Source organism: Chelonia mydas, chromosome 1 (genome assembly GCF_015237465.2).
Source record: "Chelonia mydas isolate rCheMyd1 chromosome 1, rCheMyd1.pri.v2, whole genome shotgun sequence".
NCBI lineage: Eukaryota > Metazoa > Chordata > Testudines > Cheloniidae > Chelonia > Chelonia mydas.
The window spans coordinates 197315794-197339624 of NC_057849.1; the positions used below are offsets into that span (position 1 = coordinate 197315794).

General features: G+C 41.9%; 1 protein-coding gene across 15 annotated transcripts in view; it reads right to left on the minus strand.

Annotated features, from left to right (window-relative positions):
* The window catches only part of ZBTB20 (zinc finger and BTB domain containing 20), a 668337-nt gene that overhangs the window by 310793 nt on the left and 333713 nt on the right, over positions 1-23831 (minus strand). The window lies entirely within an intron of this gene.

The following is a 23831-nucleotide window of genomic DNA, read 5'->3' on the forward strand; positions in this document are numbered from 1 at the left end:
TTTGTATGCTATAAACAAATGTGATCATTTATTTGTTTGGTCATTTCTAGCTTACTGTATAATCACTGGAATAGATCTAAAAGTCTGAAATCAGTCTTTTATAATTCCATACTACATTACAATAGGGGAGTGTCAGTTTCCCACATCTATAAATTTTTTCACATTTTGTACCTGTTCAAGAACCAAAACATAATGTGTAAAATCCTACATCTACATCCAACTCTGATACAAACTGCCTGTGTGTCACTGGTCAAGTCTTTCAACCTCTTTTTGCTTCAGTTTCTTCATTTGTAAAGCACCTGTTCAGACAGTGATCGAGTAGTGCAAAGTCATATTACTGTTAAGCATATTTGTCTTGACTAATCTAGTCAAAGAACTCCTGATAGTTATGGATGAAACGATCCATTTAAAAAATCCTAAGAAATATATAGATTAATTCAGTCTGGAATCCAGTGACAATCATTTGGTGACCTAAAACATCTGATTGCTTGGATCATAGTATGTATAATTATTGATAACTGTTTTCACTGCTCCTCAAATGGATCCTTTCAATGATCAGTTGTATGTATTGTAACCAGAGAATACAACCCGAAAGGATGAAATAGTACTTTGCAAGTATATTGTAACATAATTTTTAAATGCCATTCTGAGGAAGTCTGAGGATATTTTGCCTTCTTCATAGGCCACTACTGAAAGCAGAATACCGGATTTAGAGAAATATTAGTTCAATTTAGTACAGTCAATCCTACGGCCCATATTCTGCCCCTAGGTATTGATGTATACTGCCTGACCACTTTGAGGGAATTCTGTATGAGTATCCACATGGCAGCTTAGAACCTATGTTACTATATGCTTCTTGTGGACAGGGGCCATCCTTTTGTTCTGTTTGTACAGTGCCTAACACTATGGGTCCTGGTCCATGACTAGGGCTCTTAGTCGCTATTATGATACAAATAATAATAAACAATAATAATTAAAGGGGGTGTTATTTTTAAATTTAAAAAACAAATCCTATGCCAACTCAGAAACACTACTGACACCAGCACAGAAAAAGGCACTAACAGCTGATATAACTTACAGGTAACATTCAAGCAGTAACATTTTTGCTGCAATTACTGAGGAAAAAATCCAAAGCTACTTGCACCTGTTTACAAAAGTGTTTTACACAGACTCAGAAGTCTGATATCCTTATCTCAGGGATAGCCTTAAGACACAGTGGAGATGCTCATTACATATATTGCCACAAAGATTAGCCACAACACAGTTTCTACCCAATGTCCTCATTCCTTTTAACATAAAGACTAGGATTTCCAAGATGACTATTATCCTGAAATAATCCTGTTAGGCCACTGCATGGTGACATTTATTATGTGTGTCCAGTTTAAACAGATGGAGCAAAATATAGGAAGATGATTTTACTTTGTAGAGTTGAAAGCTTATAATGCTTCAAGAAAATACCCAGTTCCATAGTACATACTAAGAAATATAGTAAACAAAATGGTACTCTATGGGCTGGCTTCTGAGAGAATAAAGGAATGGCTTCTGTTCCACGTCACTCTCTCCCTTGCCCATTCTTTCTCATTCTTGTTCATTCTCTAATTCACCCACACATTGGCTCATTTATTCTTGCCTATATGCTCTCAATCACTCTTACATTCATTCATTCTCTCCTTCTATCACGCAGGCACCCATTCATTTGTTATAACACATTCATTCTCTCTCTCTCACCCAACCACACTCACCTTCACCCAAACAAATACACAGAGTCCGGGCGGGCCTCACTTACTCTCATCCATCAGTCAACTTCCCCGTGGGCTCGGAGGAGGGGGTAGTCACAGGAACTCATTGCAGGCACTGGTGAAAGCTGGGGTCCAGAATATCAGAAAGAGCTGCTCTTTCAGCAGATGAGGGGGCAAAGGAGAGGAGACAGGGCCCTGCTCTTGTAGGGGTTGACTAGCAGAGGAGAGAGGACACTCCAAAGTGAAAGGGCCTCTCCTGTGTGGAAGAGAGAAAGAGAGAGAGAGAGAGCAAAAGGAGCACAGAAGAGGTTCTAGCTGTCCAGGAGGAGTCACTCCTGTGGCATCTGGGAATGAGGAAGTCCAGGGAGTGCATCAGGCTCTTTGCACCAAAGAATCAGGCACTGGGAGCAGTACCTGTGGGACAGCCACTACTGTACATCAGGTCAGCACAGTGGTGTCCTAGAGAAGGGGGAACAAGTACTCTAGCTATTGTGACGGGGCAAGGCCAGATGGCTATGGAAAAGTAGTGGGAGATAGATATATTAGCTCCAGGCTAAACAAATCTCTGGTACCAGGATAAGTGAAATGGCAGCTGCTCCGGGTCAATTAAGACACCTGGGGCCAATTAAGAACTTTCCAGAAGGCAGGGAGAAGGCTAGGTTGATTGGGACACCTGAAGCCAGTCAGGGGCTGGCTGAAACTAGTTAAAAGCCTCCCAGTTAGTCAGGAGCTGTGGGAGGAAGTTGTGCTGTTGGAGAGGCTGAGTAGTACACACCATATCAGGCACAAGGAAGGAGGCCCTGATGTAAGGGTGAAGTGGAGCTTGAGGAAGTGAGGGCTGCTGTGGGGGAAGTAGCCCAGGGAATTGTATATGTTATGTTTCTAAAAGGTCAGCTACCATAGCTGATACTATTAGGGTCCCTGAGCTGGAGCCCGGAGTAGAGGGTGGGCCCGGGCTCCCCCGCCCACCTTTGCCCCCTGATTAATCATTGAGATTGGGAGACAACAGAGACTGTGCAAGGAAGGATAACTTCTCCTCACCTCCCTCGCTGGCTTATGATGAAAATGGGTCAATGGACTGTGACCCTTGTCTCTAGAGAGAGAAGGGTTATGTGGAGGGTCACAGTGAGCCTCTGAGGTTCACGAAATCCGCCAGGAAACGCGGGACCCATGGAGGCAAGGACAGAGCTTTGTCACACTATGTATAGCAACACAGATCAGACCTAATGACTGGGGAACACTCTACCACCCTGGTAAGTGTCACTCTCCTGCCCAGGACTTGAACAAATACTTATGCTGTCCTATTTTGGCAGGAGCCCTGATCTGAATTCTGTTCCTGGCTCTGCCCCTAACTATCCATGTGACCTTTGGCAAGTCATTTCACCTCTCCATGGCCCAGTTTTGCCATCTGTAAAGGGGGATTATATTAGTTTAGTACCTCCTGTGTGGAAAGCTTCATTCATTAAATGCTATAAAGTGCTTTGATATCCTCCAAAGCCTGGCATTATGTAAGTGCAAATTATGATTCTAGTTCTCAGTATGTCCAAAGCTATTTTAGGTATTACCAAAAGGCTCCACTGTAACACATTAAATTGCCATCATACTGAAAAATAATTAACAACCTACATTTTTGGGGTCCATTATTTGAACTATTTGACTGATTAGTGAGTTACCCCGAATCTTCAAGCTGTCAAGGGAGAAAGTAGAAAACATTACAAAGCAGTGCCTAGAAAGGACTATCTGAAAAAACAGACAAAGAAAGAGATCAGGGACCATTTATTCAGTTCATTACAGCAAAACAGCAGGTAAGAGTCCAAGTAATCAGATGTACTGGACAAAATATGTTGCTAGTGATACTGTATAAAGATGATCAAAGGGGATTGTAACTTGTAATCAATGGACTGATCCAAAACAACCAACAAAGAAAAAGGCTATTAAGAATGGTATATACCGTCCCCGAGAGAAGGCATAACACACTATGGCTTACTGATTTTTATTTCAAACACCACCATACAATACAAGATCTGATGTACGTGAGAGAAACAGCCTGAAGTGGTCTGAGCCCAGGGGTGGGAGGCAGGGAGTTCCAGTCCTGTCACCAACGCTGCCCGACTGTGGCTTTAGACAAATCACTCTTTGTCTCTGTATCTCTGGGGATAACAACATTTATTAGTACCAGACCCAAATGATAACACTGCTTATGAACATCCCTAAATCTTGGAGAAATTTGGATCCACATCCAAATTGTTGGCTGACCCCATGATGGACTGGACTGAAACGCTGTATCCAAATAAACCTCATGTTAGAGTGCACAACTGTGTATAAACTTTATGGACCACTTACTTTCCTATCAGGGAGCTTTAGTTAGTTAATATCTGTAAAGTGCTTTGAAGATGAAAAAAAAACTCCGTAAAAAGTCCCAATTATTATGCATGGAAGAAACATCCAGCACACACATTTAAACTATAAAGGAAGTGAGCTGTGCTGGTTAAGGAATTCAGAGCCAGATCAACTGCTCTAGTGAAATCAGTTCAGCTATGCTAATTTACACAGCTGAGGGTCTGGCCCTCAAGGTGCAACTGGAACAATTTGAGGAGCACAAGCTGTATTCTTTATGCACATCTGTGGGAGTGGGGTGTCATTGAAAGAATCTCTCCTGGCCCTGCCACTAGCAATTCCTTACAATCCCAAAGCTGCAGGACCTTGTCCTCTTTTCCACATTTTGTTCCTGACTGCCAGCACTCAGGGACAAACCCACAGCCAATACAGTAGGCTTCCAGACACTGAGGAATTTCTTGCCCTGGCATCACATGCCCAGCTGTACTCATCAAAGACGAAAAACTGACAGCATTGTCTGAAAGACACAGCTTGGGATAATTGCTCCTTGTAGCTCCCCTGTCAATGAATATTATCATATTCTTTTCACAGATAAGATTACTGCACCTTTTCATATTCCTTCATGCTCAGCCACATAGTATATTTCTCTTTCTTTACTGAAGTGGTTCAAATGTAGCATAATGTAAGGGCCTGGTTTTAAAATCCCGAGGATCTCCATATACACAGCTGCATTCATTGCTGTTTTATACAGCCTAGTTGTGATGAGGTGAGGCAATGGAAACAACACACACACACACACACACGTATTTACATGCACAAGTACATAAATGGCTTGGAATGGATGTTTATCATTATTATGTTACTGTTATCATCATTTTATAAATCTAATAAGATCATCAGTCTTATAATACAAATTATCTAAGTATTACAAATACTATATTCTATATTTTAAATGCTTTAATGGACAATAGCAACATATAATCCAATACGCAGCCTAACAACTGAGCCAACAGGCCTTTGGCCATGGAAATTACATATGGAAAGTTACAAGGAAAAGTTGTTTAGTAACTTGGGGCCAGCAAAACAATAATTAGTGCATATTCAACAGACCCCAAGACGGGGGAAGAAGTATTTCCTGGCATGGGTCCAAGTTTCTATCTTGTACTCATTCACTTGACTCATCATATTGAGTCCCTATGCCTATTTTAACTAATAATATTGGCCCCATAACTGTACTATCTTAGCAGCTCACAGTCTTTAATGGATTTACCCTCACAAGGATCCTGTGAGGTAGGGAAGTGCTATCATCCGCATTTTGCAGATGGGGAACTGAATCCAGAACTCAAGTCTCAGGCTAGTGCCCTAACTACTGGCCCTTCCTTCCTTTCTCTCTCTCAGGTATGCTATCCCAATTCTTTCAAAGGTTTGTGGTTGAAATCCAGGTCCTGTTGAGGTCAATTACAAAACTCACATTGACTTCAGTTGGGCCTGGATTTCACCCCTGATGATTATCTCTAACATTGTTTGTTGTTTCCATTCTACATTTCCCGCCAGAAACAACAGAATTGAAAGTGGTATGTGGGGTTTGTTTTGGGGATTTGGGGATATGATTTTCTTTACAAGGCTAGCTGAGCTACACAATATTGGCCAGCAGGAAAGAATGCAAAGAAAAAGAATCCGATGCTGTTACCTACCACAGTATTGCACTGAAAATAGTTAACCCTAAAGACAAAACTGAAAGCATTTTGTTTCCATTTCTTACTGCTACGGGCTAATTCGTTATTGTTATTCTGATGTGAGGAAACAACATTTTGCAGTGCTTGTTGGACTTTCATGGTGGTCTCTCTATGAACCATAATCAGATGTGTGCGTGCTGCTCCCAATATCTGTGGGATCAGTTTGAGTTGATCTCTTGCCTTTATATTTTTAATGGAAACTTATATTAATAAAAATAAATTAACCTGTGAATTTTAATGTCAACTCAGGCTTGGCTCCACACCAGTCTTGGTTTTGTCCTTCTTACTGTAAAACGGGGATGGGTTAAAAGCAGACCCAATTAATCGGTCTGACAGAGGGTGCCTGTGATGTGAGATAGGTGCCTCTAACAGTCTTGAAAATCTAAATAAATAATGGAACACTTAGGTGCTACCAGCAATAAAGTTGGTAATTCAGTAGGTGTCATTCTTCTTTCTGACTCACTAAAGAACCAATGCCCATAGTCCTCTGCTCTAATCACTTCTCCCACCTCACTGTTTATACACAGGAGGCTGCATATAGATCCACAGATATAGATTAGATGTACATACATAGATACAGACATATTGGTCTGAATTTTCAAAAGTTACTAGCTGTTTCAGGTGACCAAGTTACACCTTAAATGGACCTAACCACGTCTTTAGTTGAGCACCCAAAAATGGAGATAAAAAAATCACTAGCCACCTTTGGCAATTTAAACTAATACATATACAAAGGACTCACATATACATTACATATATTTAGTGAAATAGTTGCCTTTTTCCTATACATTTTGTATGTTGTGAATTAAAACCATTAAAAATGAGACAAATAAAAACACATGCACACATACAGAAAATGAAGAGGCCCTTTTTAGAATGAAAAGAAAATTAAGAGTTGCATAAACAACTCAGGATATGACGGGGCAGCTGGAGAACCATGCTGGGGGACAGAACTTCTAAGTGAAGCCATACACAGTAAATTGTCTCCCCTGACAATTTATTGTTCTTCAAAGAGAATAATGATTCTAGAGATGAGTTTGCATTTGTCTTTGGATGTCACAGTAAATGCTAAGAAAGCAATTGAGAATTATTATTTCCTCTGCGGAGGGGAGGATTTAGCTAGAATCTTTACATTCTTGGGATCTGGGCCCAGCAATCTCAGGGGTGAATATAGCAAGTCAATGAGACACCCTGTATCTATCCAGGGATTCAGAGGCCTAGTTGGGGCTCCACGGAAGGAAGATCAAGGAATCCAGGGCTAAAAGGGCCCAGTTATACCCTTGAGACATGGGGACATTAGGAGTGGAGAAAGTAAGTGGACTGCTTGAGAAGTGGTGGCAGGAGGCATTTTGCTTCCCAAGACAAAGAGTACATATAGTGCCTCCATGGGCACAGAGCAGAATGTACTCAATGGAGGTCCATGCTACATCTTTGAAAAAGCTCTGAGCTGGTTTATAGCGGGCCTGGACCATATCCAAGTCTACACCCCATCCAGATGTTCTCTGCCCTCGAGGACTCATCATAGCAGGCAGCATTAGTCACCCCCATGTGCACAAGAGCACCAACTGCCATATTATGGGTACAACACGCCCTCTCTCTCCCCACAAAAGTATTCATTCAGGTGTGAACATAATCTGGGCCTCAATCTAAAATCCAAGCCAACCTCTGAGAACCAAAGGAGAAATCGCTTGTACGAGTATTTGGATTTGGTGATGTCTTTCACAGTCTGGGCTGCAGTTTATCCTCTTGCTCCCTGTTGGTTTACAGTCATTGCTTAGTCTCTGGTGTTCAGGGTTGCAAGAGATGACAAGAGATTAATTTCATTTTATCATCTGTCTGGCCTTGCTGTTTGATTTTGTTTATGATGGTAAAATGTGTTATAGACAGAATTGGAGTATGTCCTTGTACTTGCCATAGAGGGGACACAGTCCAGAACAGATCACTTCAGATGAGTAGGAGAAGGCACGCACTCTCCCTTCCAGTAGACAGTGATACTGTTTGAAAGAAGACAGGTGGGACTGACACAAAGGTGTTAAAACGAGTACACAGCAGCTGGCATGGCAAAGATCACACCCATTCTCACACACATCAGGATAGGCAGGGCCATCCCACCTTCCTTGAGGAGCCTCGACTGCTGCTTTGGAACACTAGATTCAAATTTATATTCCACCCTTTGTTTGTCTTTTTACTTGCTTAGCTCTATGGCACGTTTGAATGTCTCTGGGAGACCACACAAGGTCTGAAAGAGACCTGGGATTATGTGGTGAAAGCATCACAATATTAAAAAGAAAGTGCCCAGAAAAAAACACACACAGGAAGATGCTATGATGTAGAATCTCCTGAGCTCATGATCCTGCTGTACAACATGGATCAGAAACTGTCTCAGTCGGGGGTGGGGGGAGAATTATTAAAAACCCTAACATTCAGAACAGATCTCTCTTAGTATCTTGCTCACAAGAGCAAGATGGCACAGAAATTCAGTCTTGGCAGGACACTGATTTCTGATGTTGTCAAATTAAAAACTTCTAATGGCATTTTGAATGGAAAAATCTCAGAGTGTTTTCTTTATTGAAACAACCAGTTCCAAGTCCTGAATTATTACGTTAAGCTCCGTCAGCAGTAAGACCAATATAAATGCTTTTCATACCATCTGTCTTGACAATAAATAAATAAAGGAAAAGGAAGAAGAGAAAATGGTTGGGTCCCAAACTCCCCAATTTCAACCTGTTTCCCCTTGGTACAAAGCTGAGACTTCAGGCCCCAAAGAACATGAAATTTTAAATGTGATTAATTTTTTCTTTTGTATCTTTTCTCAAATCCTTACAGAACATTCACATCACCCAGTGTTCCAGGATCTGAATTTTTTATATTTTAAAATGGGGGAAAACAGCTTAAAATAAGTGAATCAGCAGCCAAATGATTTTCTCTCTCACACACACTGAGAAGTGCTTGTAATAGTATACGCACGTTATATTTGCTGCTTATGAGGCTTAATGTAATTATCCAGGGCTCCCATTTTCTACAGAAAAACAAATGAGGGTGGTGCACAGGAGTTTGGGGTACTAAGGAGGCAGGCAGCACACCCAGTCTGTGGTGGAGGAGGTGGATGACAGTGCATCATGGAGGTCATCACTAACCCCTCAGGCCTATTAAGGAGTGGCTCTGAGACAACCCAAAGGCATTCCTTTCTGATGGTGCAGTCAGGGCATGATGGTGGGAAAAAATAAAGAGGACTCCTAGAAAAGGATATGGAGAAGCTTTCCTCACTACCATAACAGAAAGGAAGGTAAACAAAGGCACTAGAGTTATACCAGTAAAGAAGAGAAATGGCCCTTAACCAAAAATATTTGGCAACCAAATACTCCTGAAGTTTGTGGTGTTTTAAATGAGGATCTGGATCAGGATTTTATGGCTTCAGCTATCCTTGAAATGAATGCCCCAAAGCCCTGTGCTCTGTGTGCTGTCTTCCCATTTTAAACACCCTTGGGAGCCTTGAGATTTCTGACTATGTTCTTCCTCTTTCCTGGCCGTGATCGAGAGAATCTTCCATTTCAGATCACAGACTTGGAATCTAAGAGGTCCTGGAGGGTTTGCAGATTCATAATATTGTATTGTAACTTTTTAAAAAAAACTAGTTTTGAACTTTTTTTTGCACCCTCGAGTGTTTGTAACATAATCTTAGGCGCTGAAAATAACATTTATTCCTGAACAGATTTATCCTTTTCTGTATGGTAGACACCTTTTCCTCCCCTATGCCCAGGGAGCTGAAATTAACATGCCTCTCTCTGTTCATAAATCAGTCACCACTTCCCTGCTCCCCCCTGCAACACTGATGAAGGGAGAAAGAGTTAAACAACATAAATGTTGTTGTTTGATCCCTGCCTTCTGGCCAATCCCCTCTTCTATGCACATCACCCTCCCCACCCGCTGGCTACGTTGAACTCCCTCTGGATGGATCCGCATGTCTACCCTCCAAACTTAAAGTGACACGGGAGTGATTTTCCTTAAGAAAAAATGCAGTATAAAAAGTGTGGGTGGGAAATATGCAGCGTAATGGAACTGAAGTCCCATAAGGGAAATCAACACAGGCAGCCGCTGATACACTATTTACTTGGATAAACCATTCATTTTTCTCCTGGGCATGATGACATGAGGTATCACCTACCCAGGATGGCAAGTGCAAATATAAATAAATAATAAATAACTAAATCTACCCGAGGAAGATTTCTAGCTGTAATGGTTTTTTATACAGGACTAAGTTTCAGTTAAACTTAATCCTTGCTGTCTTCTGTCTCTCCAACAGCAGAAACATCTGGTCGGTTTTAGATTCCCCTTGGATTCCCAACTTCAAAGGGAGTTATAAAGAATAACAAATACATGTACTGGCACTGAAAAAAAATTAGAGCAGCAGGAGAGAATGGTAAAATTGTCCTTATTTGACTGCTAGTGACAGGCACCACAGGCAGAATTGTGAGAAAAAGTCTTAGAGGCTGAGGCAAATCAGCAGTTCTTTGGTGATTGGTTCTCTTTAGTAATGGCACACAAAATCCATGGGATCTCCATGCTAGGGGGAGGCACACATTTTCAAAGGAATATGCATGCAGAGGCAGGTACGGAGCACAGGCTTCACATAAGACGTGGTCTAAATACTAGACTAGGAGCCAGGAATTCCTGCATTCTATTTTCAGCCCTTCAACTGTTCTGTGTGCGTCACTGGGCAAGTTACTAAGGGCCGTGTTTTGGCTTTCAAAGGCAGCGGGGCACTGGGGAGAGTGACTGTGCCCTCTTCCCCACTTCGTTCATGCAGGACCAGCCATAGTTTGTTCCTTAACCTAATCTGTAACCTTCCCTCTGCAACCTCCATTCACAAGGAATCCACAGAATCCACATTTCAGAGATGTTCATCAAATAAAGTCCAGTGATTACTGAATTTAGAGAGACTGATCGACTTGCGATACTTCTGGCACAGATAAAAAAAAAAAAAGGCTACATACGCCACCAAATCGTTTGTTGCAAATGATTTGCCCAGCTCTACCTATCATTGCCACCATGACATTTTGCTATGACATTATTTCACCTTGTTCTGTCACAAAGTCAACAACCTCTTATTGTTTCAGCAGCAAAGATATTTTGGGATCTTTTTGTAGGTCTTCTGTGACAGCATGGCCAAAATCAGGATTGCCCTAAGAAAAATAATGAGCTTACATTTATAGAAAACCTTTCAAACTAAAGAATCCTAAATACATTTACAAACGAAGGGCCCAGTCCAGCAAGTGACTCTGCACTGGAGGCTGCCTGGTTCCTTGCAGATCCCCATTGACCTTAATGGGACTCTGTGCAAGAGCAGGGACATGCCTTCTTGTGCACAAATGGCAGGATCAGGGCCTTACACTAATATACAAAACTACTGAATACAAGAGATCACAGCATCTATCTCTGAAATCTAGTCACCTACGCGGTGGAAGGCAGCAGCTTTTTAACCTCAACACTACAAAACAGCAACACTACAACGTAGTTTAGGACATGAAGTAAAGAAGGATCCCAGACCAACCTGAAACTGCCAGGGAAGCAGAAATTAGCCAAATCTATCAGTGGTGTAGCCCCAACAGGAAATACAACAGGATGGGCGTGGCCCATTATAATTACTTGGATTTTGTCTAGGGAACTGTTTCTAAGACCCACACTCTTTTGAAAAGTGCAATGGGAAATTTAATGACAATGGTCACAAATAGTCAGGCTCTTGCTTTTACGTCTCCTGTGAAAGATGATGCCTTCAGCAGCACTGTGACCCCTACCTAGCACACTGATCCAACATTGACTCAGAGGGAAGAGTGCTGCCTAATGGTTGACTTCTTACTGTCTCTATTGTTAACAACCACCAACTAAGAGCTGAATGTAGGTTACTTTTGGCACAACACTTAACAGCCTCAACCGGCCAGTAATGTGGCCTACCTGGTTGATTGAGGAGAGTAAGAAAGGATGCAAAATAAGACGGAGGAATCCTCAGCGCTCCAGCAAGGGCATGGAGAACTCCACACCAGGGAGGAATTTCCCAAAGCAACCCACGATATTGTGATAACATCAGAAGGGCTATATCTTTATTAGCTGCCAGAGCAGCACAGGCTACGGAGACTATGGGTTGAGACAGTGGGCAGCACAAGCTGTGTAAGTCAGCCTGGGAGCTAGAGAGCCAGAGGGTACCACAGGATCTGTCTGTCTCCAGCAGCCTGAATGCACACTCCCCATAACAGACTTGATCCAAAGCCCACTGAAGTCAAGGGGTGGAGTTGCTCTATATGCCTTGCAACCTACCTGTCTCTTTTCTACTACAAGACACACAGCATATGGCAAAAGACATTTAATTAAAAATCATATGAAGTCACATTACGTGAATATATCCACTGGAACACTCACCCGTCCAGACTGCAGAGATGGCCTTTGCTTTCTGCAGAAAGATTGATAATAGAACCTGGGGTTGAAGCCCAGAGAGATGTGATAGCATTCATCTATTACAAATATAACAGGGGAAAATAAAGAAACAGGGAGAAAGAGAGAGATAGATTTCTCACTGTTTATACCAGACAGCCAGGCAAAATCTACAGATGCTTTCTGTTTGCTTGGGATATTTTATTGCTTATATTATTACCTTTTTCATGTGTACTGCTCTACCAGCATGCAGAAACATTTTTGACCATGTCCATATTGTAAACTATTATTTTATTTATTTCTTTTTACAGCTTTGAAGTGGGGGAGCTTTTATTTTATTTTTTAAACGTCTAAACACATCACCATTTCAGCTATTCACTTTCGAGGCCGATGGAAAATGTATTCTTCAGATTAAATCAACCTTCTTAACAATAAATCCACTTTACACTGATTCAGCGTGTTACATGCTTAGTCACATACCAAATTTCTTATGAATACAGGAGACACCTTTTGGACAGAGCATCTATTCTGACTATATTGTCACAGGCCTGTAACTCTAAAGCACTGTAACTACACAGCATCATTTCTAGAGCATCTCTTTGACTAACAAAGGCTTTTTTTTTTCTTCTCTATTTAACAAAGTAAAAAGCAAGGTCTGAAAAACAGTACCATAAAGCAGGTAGTTAAATGAAGGCAAAACCCTCTCCTTTTGGATTTGCATTTTTATGAGAGATGGGCCCAAATTACAAAGTAAGTCTGCAGTCATCAATTTCCCCTAAATTGAGGGGGAAGAAGTGCTAAAATCTGGAGTTTTGGATCATTCCCATCTGTAATTTATGTAGACCTAGATTCTGACACTTTTATTCTTATTAAGAACAACCTTATTGTACCAGCTGAATGTAGGAAAACTGAACGTGACTAACCAAATCGGAATCTGTGCATGACATCATGGTTAATGCCCCAGTTCTTGCAAAAAGGGTCCTCAGAACTTAGAATGAAATGTGGTTATGAATCTTATGTCTTATCTCAAATGGCACCTGTAGTATAGAACTCCCTAGCAATCGGCTATGGCGTGGAGTTAGTATTTACTCAGGAAGGAAAGCATCTCTAATAGTCACAGATACCACTCCTTAATTCACCCGGGCTTTCCATGGAGGTCTCCCATTCAATTACTGGTCCAGTCCCAATCCTGATTAACCTGGGTTTTGACAAGATAACTGCCTGAGGTGGTATAGCTGTAGCCATACCGTTGTCTCAGGTCGGACTCACAGAGTTGTCAGAAGGGCTTTACTACTCAGACACATCAGGCTTGTACAAGCAAAGAGAAAAAAGATATGTAGTACACTGAGGAGAAAAGATGTGAGGTTCTGGGTGCTGGATACAGTCAGGAGAGGCTGACTACAACAAGCAGGGACTCCTCCATTAAGGGTCTCTTTTACCAACAGCTCAGACAATGACGAACGCAAGTGTATCCACAACACTCTATTTGGCTTGCTTACACTCACTTTCATAATACAGGTATGGCCCAAGACCTTTAACATTGAAGATATTTGTATTCAGCTCTGAGTACAGACTTTGCAGATTTTGCCCATGCCTAACCCATTGCACAAGTAAGGAGGCCAGAGCAGCTGAAATGCTCAAATGGCTTTGCCCAATTCACTGGCTAGATGACTATAAGAACAGGGACTCAGATAATTTGGTGGAGGGGAACTAAGTGTACTTACTCCAAGACAAATTCTGAGTAAGTGTAGCGGAGATGGTGAGTCCTGTTAAAAGAAGATCTTTTAAATTACCCCAAGAAGTCACGTCCATCATTTTATAGACACACACAGAAAGTGAGGTCAACAGTATCGTTCCTTTGAAAGATATGAATACATTTGGGGTTCATGAATGTGAGTGACAACAGCTCAATATGCAGTACAGTCATACACAATCTAAGGGTTCTCCACACCCTGCCTAAGCTTTATCAGTGTGTCTCAGTTCTGACTGGCTGCAATATATCCTGCTATCATACTCCTGGATCCCCAGATACCTCTGACTGTGTTCTTCAATCCTACTTTGCAGCATCCTTAATATTCCAATTCTGGGTCCCCAAACAGCTCTTCCAAAGTCCCACCCAGAAGTGTGCAGGAACCCGAATTTCCATTTCACCAGAACCTTCACTGTTTCTAAAGTGGTTTTTGTTCCAAATCAGAATGAAATATCAAATTTCAAAATATCCCACAAAATAAATATTTAAAAAAATTGTTGTGGGTCAATCAAAATGCTCGCATACAATAGCTCTATCGTTCTGCTAATGCACCAGTGGCAATTGGTGGGGTGCTCTGTAATAATTATCAACAGTGCATCTGACTACTGTGATGTGTCTAGACCAGTGGCTCTCAACCTTTCCAGACTACTGTACTCCTTTTAGGAGTCTGATTTGTCTTGCATACCCCCAAGTTTCACCTCACTTCAAAACTACTTGCTTACAAAGTCAGACATAAAAATACAAAGTGGCACAGCACATTATTACTGAAAAATTGCTTACTTTCTCATTTTTACCATATAATTATAAAATAAATCAATTGGAATATAAAAATTGTACTTAATTTCAACGTACAGTATATAGATCAGTATAAACAAGTCATTGTCTGTATGAAATTTCAGTTTGTACTGACTTCGCCAGAGATTTTTATGTAGCTTGTCGCAAAACTAGGCAAATATCTAGATGAAGTGATGTACCCCTGGAAGACTTCTGCATACCCCAGGGGTACACGTATACCTGGTTGAGAACCACTGGTCTAGACCATATAGGGGATTGATAGTAAAGCCTACCCACTTAGGGAAAGTGGGAGGAGGCCCTCACCTCACATCTTACATAACGCTTAGAAGACATTGCCAGAGCAAGTACTCTTAGTGGCTCTAGCCATTTTGAGGAGCACTCAAAACAAGTCTGAACAGAAGAGAGAACCAGACTGGGAACCACACAGGAGGATGTGGGCTGGTCAGGAGAATGTATATCTTTTTATGTCTGTTTGTTCCTGCAACTTAAGAAGAAAGTCTGTCTAACTTAGCTGGTAGTGAAGCAAAAGATTAAATATGCGTATAGACTGGTATTTTAAAATTCCCTTTTCTCCAATGCCCTGTTTCAACTAAGTAAAAATAGTTTGTTTTAAGAAGGCTGTTGGTCACTGATCACAGGTTTCCGAAAGGATAAAATGAGTAGATTCATAGATTCCAAGGCCAGAAAGGACCACTGTCATCATCTGGTCTTTTCTTCCCTAACCAATTGGGGATGAAGTAGAAGAAGGGGACCAGTGTAAAGGCTGCCTCCTCCCCCATAGCAGGTCAGACACCAGGAGAGATCAGCAGTGAAAGGCGGCCTACTGAGGACCCCCAGGAACACAACCAGAATTTTCCTAAGGAGGAGGCCCAGAGCTCTCATTAACCCAGCCTCAAGCTCTCTCCCCTGCATTCTCCCCCTGCACCCAGCTCTACATACACTCACCTCGTGCTGCCCCATGCCTAGCCCTGCATACTTCCCCCCAACACTGACCTGCACCCAGCCCTGCAGTGTCCCCACTCAACTCCCAGCTCTGAGCTCTACCCAGAGAGGCCATCCCCACAGGGGATGAAGAGCATCATCCCACAGGGGCCACGCAGTTTTGGGAGACCCAGTCCCATTCTCCTTTTGCACCTCTGCTTCCCCAGGAAGCACCTAAATCCCAGATCCAATCCACCCACATCCTGGGGATTGGGGATTCCCAGTGCCACCTGATCTGCTATTCCCCAGGGGCTGGGGGTGCCCAGTGCCTCTGGGCATCTGAAAGACTGGAAGGGTGTGTGTGTGTGTGGGCAAGGGGGTGCATGTGACCAGGCCCAGAGGCTCAGAGCACCACTAAAATTTGGCCCAGCCACCTCTCTGTCATGATCGAGGGGTAGCTTGGCCAAATTTCCACCCCCAGCCAGGGGCCAACAGGGATCAAGCTGGGGAGACACCTGTTTAAAGAGAGAATGAGGGACTAATTGATACAGCCCAGTTCCAAAGAGATCTGGGGCACATTGCTTAAGGAAGGACAGAAAAGGAGTAATCCAGAGAAGGATCTGGGATGGGTTCCAGAAAAAGAGGCTGTTTGCTGATGGGGAGCCAGAGACAGCCAGCTGGACTGAGGCCAAGACAAGAAATGCCCCAGCGTGTATCTAAGGTCCTATTTATGCTTCTGTCCGTTAATAAATGAGACCCTTGGAAGGGGGCGCTCTTTGATAAAAAGATATGTTTGGGACTTGTTTATAATCTGGGTGAAGGGAAACTGAGGCAGGGCTCATCTGCAGTATCATGCTTGATTGAAAGGGGGCATGCCAGGGTGACCTCCACCCCACCATATCCACCCACAGGCAAGTAAGGGCAAGAGACCTAACAAATGAGGGGGTGCATTCAGGGAGACCAGAAAGTGGGGTGAAATGCAGCTAGCCTACAACTGTGACAGCATCTCAGTCCCCATCATCGGCTCCCCTGTTATTCCAGTCCTCAGACTCTCATGAGAAAGTGGTTGCTTCCTGTGCCACTCTTTAAATAGCTTCTTTGTAACGTGGATAAAATCTCATTAGACACCAAATTAATTTTACTTCTGACCAAAGTGATCTTATGAATCCAAACCCCTTGGAGTGAACATCTAAGGTATTAAACAACTGTGCCGATTAGTTCTCCGTGAGAACACTATTTCTAACTTGCACTTGGACGAGCTGATCTGTAGGATGCCACCCTCTGTGTAACAGAGACTGTGAACTTCTAGTGGAGAACTGTTGGAAAAAGAAATACCATCACTGTGTTTATGTAAAAGTGTCAGAGCTGCGCAGGGGAAGGTTTGGTGGAGGGGGACAATGGACGGATGGTGGAGTCTGACAGAAAAGAAATGGATGGCGTGTCTTTACAAACAAATTATCACCACATGAAAGAAACTCACAGACTTATTCAAAAGGTTCAGCTCCAATTTACTTCCAGAATTAAATGTCTGATAACTGGTGGTTTCAATCCAGGTCCCAGTGGACAAGCATGTCCATTTAAGAAAAATGACCACCACAATGGGCATTAATTGGCTCCTTTTCCAGCAGAGACACCAAGGATTGACTGAGTCATGGAAACTGAACACTCCTCTCATATCTATGGCTTGTCTTCACTGCAGTCAGTGTTAGCTTTAGGTATAACTCAAACATACGCCTCACCTAGCTCCCATGCACTCACAAAAATCTCGAGTTCAAGTTAAGAGGTGCTTTAAACTCAAGCTACCTGGTCAGTCAGGGTGTGTGGGCAGAAGTTGGAGCATGCAGTGGGGACCCAGCTACTCTGTGATGCTAATAGAAACACTGTGCCTCTTGAGGGTTATGTTGCAGAGCAGCCACTCTCACTTGAGTGAGGCTAACTTGCAAGGAGTTAATTTGAGTGTAGATGACTCAAGTTAACACTTCAGTGAAGACAAGCCTGAGATGTCTCCTTGGTTGCTCTACATGGGCCCCTGCTGTAGCTGTACATATGCAGTCTCCAGGGCTACAACAGCAGCGTCTTTAACCAGCAGTAAATATACCCACAGGCAAATCCTGCCTCCTCCTCCTTGAGCATGAATGGCCCTTTCCCCATGACTAATGTGGTCCACTCCATGAAACATGAAGAGGCAGAATTTGGAGAGCCCATGCAGGCACATACACATTTTACATACCACAGATCTCAACTCCATGGAAATACCCTGCTCACTGCAGTTCAAAGGGGGATATGGCGGAAGGGCAAGTAGATCTTTGGCTACAATGATCCATCACCCATTTTCCTCTAAGTCAGACAAAAGAGGCATAGACAGACACCTCAGAAGCTTATTCAGCAATGAATGCTGAATGGTGGACTCCTCTCTACCCCAATCTCTGAAAAGCTGCCAAGGCCAGCTGCTGGGTTGTCCTTTGTAGCCAGGGTTTGAGCTAAAGCATGTGATAACATGGCAAGCATCAGCAAAGCCTAAATACAGATTCACCCCTCTAGCATTACCAGAAGAGTGTATCTTTGGCCATCATGTAACTATAAGTGGATGCTTCATTATAAAACTGCATGTGCAGCAGGGTTTTAATGACTTGTTTCTCTAGCTGCTCATGGGTTTTTCTTGTTCGGCTGTAACCAGTCGTAACCAGTTGTGAATTAGTCGTTATCCCCCTGTGCAACTCTCAGGAACTAAAAGAAACCAGCGTTATTATGCAAGTTTTTTTTAAAAAGGTTGTTTTATGGTTAATTATCCATTGTCTATTTACAAAATAAATCAATCCATTGTGCACCACCAGGATTTGTAGCCCCATCTGAACTTTACTTTTCATTAATCACTTTATAAATAAAAGCTAACTAGATTTTTTTGTTTAGTTTACTACTTGTGTTCTGGATATAAATTTTAGCAATGGTGAGAGAACAGACTATGGATTATTCATCTTCAGTTTCATGATTGCCAAAATATTGGGCTTGTCTTTTCTCTATGAGCTTAAATAAACGCACAATACAAAAATTCTAGCCTCCTGGAGCAGCAATCAAAAGAGGATGAAATGTTTTAAAAACTAAAACTTTGTTTTATGACAAGGTGGGGGGGGGAAGACGGTAAAAGAAAAGCAAAGCTTCCCTTTGAAAAAATAAAATCACAATTTAAGGCCCCAGTCCAGCAAACATTCACATATGGTTAAATTTATACATCTGAAAGGGACTACTCATGTACATAAATGTATTCATGTGTAAATATGCTCAGTTTAAAGTAGTGCTTAAAAGTTACCTTCACTGAGGGGAAAAAAAACCCAACCCAGGTATTTGCCTTTCTCTTTTATTTTATTATTTATAAAGGAGATCTGATTTTTTTTTTATCCAAAAGAAGGTTTTCTTCTTTCATATATATATATGAAATATATATATACAGTGACTGGAGAACTAGTGAAGTTCTGATATCACAAGAGAGAAGTGTTTGAAAGCTGAACACTTGAGAAAGAAAGGGGTTTTTAGTCAAACTGTTTAAAATGCATTTTATTGACATGTATTTAACTGCAATACATAAAAAATGCTTGTGACAAAAGATAACTTTGCAAAAAATACAACATGCCCCTAGTATTTCAATTAAGAAATCTTGAAATACATATTTGAGATCACCAATGAGCCCTCAAACAAAACCAGAAAGAGGGGGGAAAAACGTTCAGGCCTTTCTTATTCAACATAAAGTTGCCAAACAATAGAGTTACCCTACATCCAAGTTTTCCTGGACATTTCCGCTTTTTTGAGGCTCTGTCCTCTCTCTGGGCAGATTTTTCAAATAACAGGAAATATCCAGGATTTTTGCAGAGCAGACACTGCAGCTCAGAAAAAGCCCAGAATGATCTGCTTTCCGATCGGTCCCTGCATCCACAGCTGATTGGTCCATTCCCCTGCAGGCACAGCTGCTGGATCCCACCCACCCAGGCCCTGGCTCCCACCCCTGGGAAGGAGGTTTTGAAGGAAGGTGCTGACTGACAGGTGTCGCTGCACCCTGGGCTTGTGCCAGCCACCCTGACACTGTGACAGGGAGTGACACTGCCCCCCACCTCCAGTGAGTACCTCCACCACTTCCTCCCCCCTCCTCTGGCAATGTTCTCTTTGGGGAACCTGAAATATGTTAATCCTACCAAAAAGGGCACAACTGTTTTTGTTTTGTTGTAGGTTTGTTGTAGGGGTTTTTTTGGGAGGTGACTGTTTTGTTTTGTTTTTTTCCTTTATGGATCACCTTTAAGAGCTCCCACACTTTCTTCTTTTTGGTGTCCAAAAAGGGAAGTCACAATTCTCCATATGACATCACCAACCAAGTTATTGGAAGGACTGTATTGCCACTAGGTCAAGAATGTGATTTCACTGCACTCCAGGACTAGATCTGAACCAAATCTCCTGATTAAAACACCTCTGAGCTGGCCTCAACTATTCAAATGGTTGAACAAAAGCAACAAGGAAACTTTTAAAAAGTTGAGGTCCAGATTTAGACCTAAGACACTAGATTTATAATAATAAATATTAGTAATCATAGGTGCCAAGGGAGCTATTTTTGCTTGCATGTTGGTGCTGTTTGAGAATCACCGACATCTGAATGTCAAAGAAACCTGCTGCCTCCTTCTTTGCTTTGCAGATGGCTGGGCTGCTTTAAACTTCATTTGCAAAAATAAACTAGTTCCTGCTTAAGTGAGGGTAAAATTTGAAACAGCCTACACCTGCCTGAAAAGCAAAGCAAAGCAAAGCAGCCAGGCTGGAGGAGGAATGGGTGGGCCTCAAGAGAAAACAAAAGTAGTTTTAAACCACTCCTGATGTGTATGTCTGCCCTTGCAGCAGTGCGCTGTGGCACTGCAGCCGCTTTCCATTATAAATGCTAAATTGGGAAACGTTTAACATTCCCTGTTTAATTTTTGCAGTACAAAGCAAGAGCAGCTGACATTTAGAAGCAAAGATTGGCCTGAACCAACATCATGGATCTGTACACCACCAAACAGAGCCTATCAAGTTCCATCTGCAAACTATGGGACTGACACTCCTTTATCAAAAATCCATACTCAAATGCATCCCAGAACTTGGGAGAGAGGGGAACGGGTTGGATTGGACCGCAACTTTGCACTCCTCTCTAGTCAGGAGAAGGGGCATAGCAAATCCAGGGAACATAATGAAAACCTTTACAGAAAAATTATTTAAAAATAACTGTAGTCAAAATCATGGACCAAAGTGTTTTCAGCTACTTCCCTACCCTTTTCTCTTAATCCTTTTCTGCAAATAATTTCTCACTGTGGAAAGATATAGCTATTATTTATTTGTTTTTATTTGCATACATAAGAACGGCCACACTGGGTCAGACCAATATACTGTCTTCCGACAGTGGCCAATACCAGGTGCCCCAGAGGGAATGAACAGAACAGGTAATCATCAACTGATCCATCCCCTGGCGCCAATTCCCAGCTTCTGGCAGAAAGAGGCTAGGGACACCATCCCTGCCAATCCTGGCTAAAAGCCATTGATGAACCTAACCTCCATGAATTGATCTAGTTTATTTTTTAGCCCTGTTATAGTCTTGGCCTTCACAACATCCTCTGGCAAAGAGTTCCACAGGTTGACTGTGTGTTGTGTGAAGAAATACTTCCTTTTGTCCTGCCTATTAATTTCATTTGGTAACCCCCTATTTCTTGTGTTACGAGAAGGAGTAAATTAAAAAAAAATCTATTGCAAACTCAAGGTGCCTTTGACACTTTTCAGAGCACAGTCATGAAATGGTGAGATCAGCATCCTCTTGCATCCTTCATAATCAGAAATTACCAAACAGAATGCTCAATGACAAACGCCTCGCCCACAACTGCCAGCTCTTGGTGTAGCCCGGCCTCCTCCAGAGTATAGCTAAAGAGATGAGTTTTGCAGTTTCTCCTGAAAGTCAACAGATGCAGGCTTCTTTGGACAAAAGTGGGGGACAAACTATAACTGAGAATGCCCAGCTCTCAGTTCTTTTCTTTCAATGGAGAAAGCTTCACCTTGAGTGTCTCTGCTGATCTAAAATGTAGAGATATCGCACAAGGAGAGTGGTGGTCTCTCAGCTAGGTTGGTCCCAAAACATTTAGGGTTTTATAGGTCAAAACCAAAACAAATAAACTCCATCTGGAAATTCCAGCAGGCAATTAATTCAGTTTATGCAGTACTGGTGTAATGTGCCTGTGGTTGGACACACAGCTGCTTAGCAAAAGTCTGAAGTTTCCAAATTGATTCAAGTAGTGCCATGTAGTAAGGGCCAAATCCCAAAGAAATGGTTGCAATCTCCTAATCAAATGGAGGTAAGGGAAAAAAAACCACCCAACCTATCTTGCTCACCAGTGATACCTTAGTGAAGGTGAAGGACAAAAAATTGTTATAAAAGTGCACCCAAATCATCAAAGTCAGTAGAAAAAATATTCTCCTTCAGATTTTTGTCAATAAAAATAAATCCTGCCACCTCACTCCTGTGTAATGAATGACTTTTCTGACCAATTCAACCACATTGGACAAAGCAAAAGCATGTGCACTGGCTGTTTCTACAGTATTGCCTTGCCAGCCCCAAGAATGAGTCAGGCCACAAAAATCTTGAGATTGACTTTAAAATCACAAGATTTTTAAAAACACAATCAATCTGAGTTTCCTTTTATTTTCCATCTGGTTTTTGAGACTCTAGAGAGTCATATTGTGAAGCTTTTCTCTTCAATATCAAGAGCCAGCAGCTTGCCTTTTAAACAAATGAATGTTCAAAGTCTCACATAATCACATGACTTGAGGAGCTGAGACTTTCAGCAAAATAGCAAATATTGAGAGACTCACGAAGAAATCACAAGATATGTCAACAATGAGACCTGCTTTAAAGAAAGCCCTAGCTAATAAAGATGCAAAGTGAATTGGCAGTCATTAGAATTCAGTATTACAACAGTGTTGGTAAGAATGGGAGCAGTTCATACCTCATTTTTTGCCTCTGAGCTCAGGGAGACAGCACTGCATAAGGTCAAATTCCCAGGCATTTCTTTGCAAACATAATGGCCAAAAACGTGCTTAAAAATTGAAAAGAGAACTTGAATTCTGTAGAAAACAAGAAATTTGGTGGCCACCTAAATGTGTATTACAGCTAGATTCTCTGCAGTATGTATTTCCAGTGGTCCTACTTTTTGCTTAATGAGTAATTGCAAAGAAAATAATTATAAGTATGTGTGACAGGGTACAATGGCTAATTCCCTGCTTAGACCTCACACAAGTGTACACTGTGGAATAACAAAGCAAGGATGGGGAGTGAAGGCCCAATCAGACCCTGGGGGGCAACACAACATCCTATAAAGCAGCTACTTTGTGGTTTGGAAAAAAGGAAAAGGCCTTTGAGAAGGAAAAACTGCATGCTCAATGTTACAGACACTCTACTTCTGAAAGCCCATTCTGGCTGTGTATCTCTTGTTCTGATTAGTACAGTCTAGAACGCTTACGAATAAAACCCTGAGGAGATTTGTTGAAAGACATTTCATTTTGAGATATCTGAGCCACTCCAACAGCCAACAGTATATTAACTGTAATACTAATAATCATACTTAGCACTTGCATAAAGCTCTGCCTCTTCAAAGCAGTTAACCAGCTATTAATGAATATGATTTGAGCAGCTTCCACATGTGGACCTCAAAGCACTTTACAAACCTTAATGAAGTGACCTTATAATTTCCCTGTGATTTACAATAGAGCAGACATCTACTATTATCCCCAATGTACAGAGGGGGAAATGGAGGCAGAGAGAGTTGAAGGGACTTGGCCAAGGCAACAGGAGGAGGCAACATCAAAATCAGGAAGGGAACCCAGGTATTCAAATAGACTTTTGATTATGTATATCTTCCCCAAGTTTGAACTACAAAGACTTATGGTGTTCAAAAGCTCTTCCTATTTTCACAAAAATGTCTGTTTTCTTTTGAAGTTGCTGTCTCAAGGACAACGGTTGAAAAGATGTCTACGGTTCAAAGATCTCTGTCTGTTAGCATTAAACCATCTTACTCATTATTCATATGGAAATCCCCTGTAAAATCTTTGGTGATCAGTTATAATGTGAAAGAG